Source organism: Triticum dicoccoides, chromosome 2A (assembly GCF_002162155.2).
Source record: "Triticum dicoccoides isolate Atlit2015 ecotype Zavitan chromosome 2A, WEW_v2.0, whole genome shotgun sequence".
NCBI lineage: Eukaryota > Viridiplantae > Streptophyta > Magnoliopsida > Poales > Poaceae > Triticum > Triticum dicoccoides.
Genome location: NC_041382.1, coordinates 713,622,280 through 713,622,956, shown reverse-complemented (window position 1 = coordinate 713,622,956; position 677 = coordinate 713,622,280).

The following is a 677-nucleotide window of genomic DNA, read 5'->3' as shown; positions in this document are numbered from 1 at the left end:
AATATCGACGAGCCCCGAGCTTGGAACGCGGAGCTACTCCGCCCATTTTATACTTAAGTTTTATCACTCGGATGAGTTGCAATAAAGTACTTCTGTAGTTCATGGACCTCAAAATAATAGTGTCATAGTTCCTCCATAATTTCTGTCACTTTTTATTTTTGTCCAATAAAATTCCCCCTCAGTGGGTGACTTAGCTGCGAATCCGTTTCGCCTAAGTTTGTAAAAATCCTACCGAGTGGTGAGCCAGACTCCCACTCGGAGGCTTAGCTGCGAATCCGTTTCGCCTAAGTTTGTAAAAATCCTACCGAGTGGTGAGCCAGACTCCCACTCGGAGGCTTAGCTGCGAATCCGTTTCGCCTAAGTTATCAAAATCCTACCGAGTGGTAAGCCAGCCTTCCACTCGGAGGCTTAGCTGCAGTCCAAGGACTCGCCTAAGTTTGTCAAAATCCTACCGAGTGAAGAGCAACCCTCTCACTCGGGGGCTTAGCCGCAGCCCTGTGCTCGCCTAAGTTATCAAAATCCTACCGAGTGAAGAGCAACCCTCTCACTCGGGGGCTTAGCTGCAGTCGAAGCACTCGCCTAAGTTATCAAAATCCTACCGAGTGAAGAGCAACCCTCTCACTCGGGGGCTCAGCTGCAGTCCAAGCACTCGCCTAAGTTATCAAAATCCTAACGAG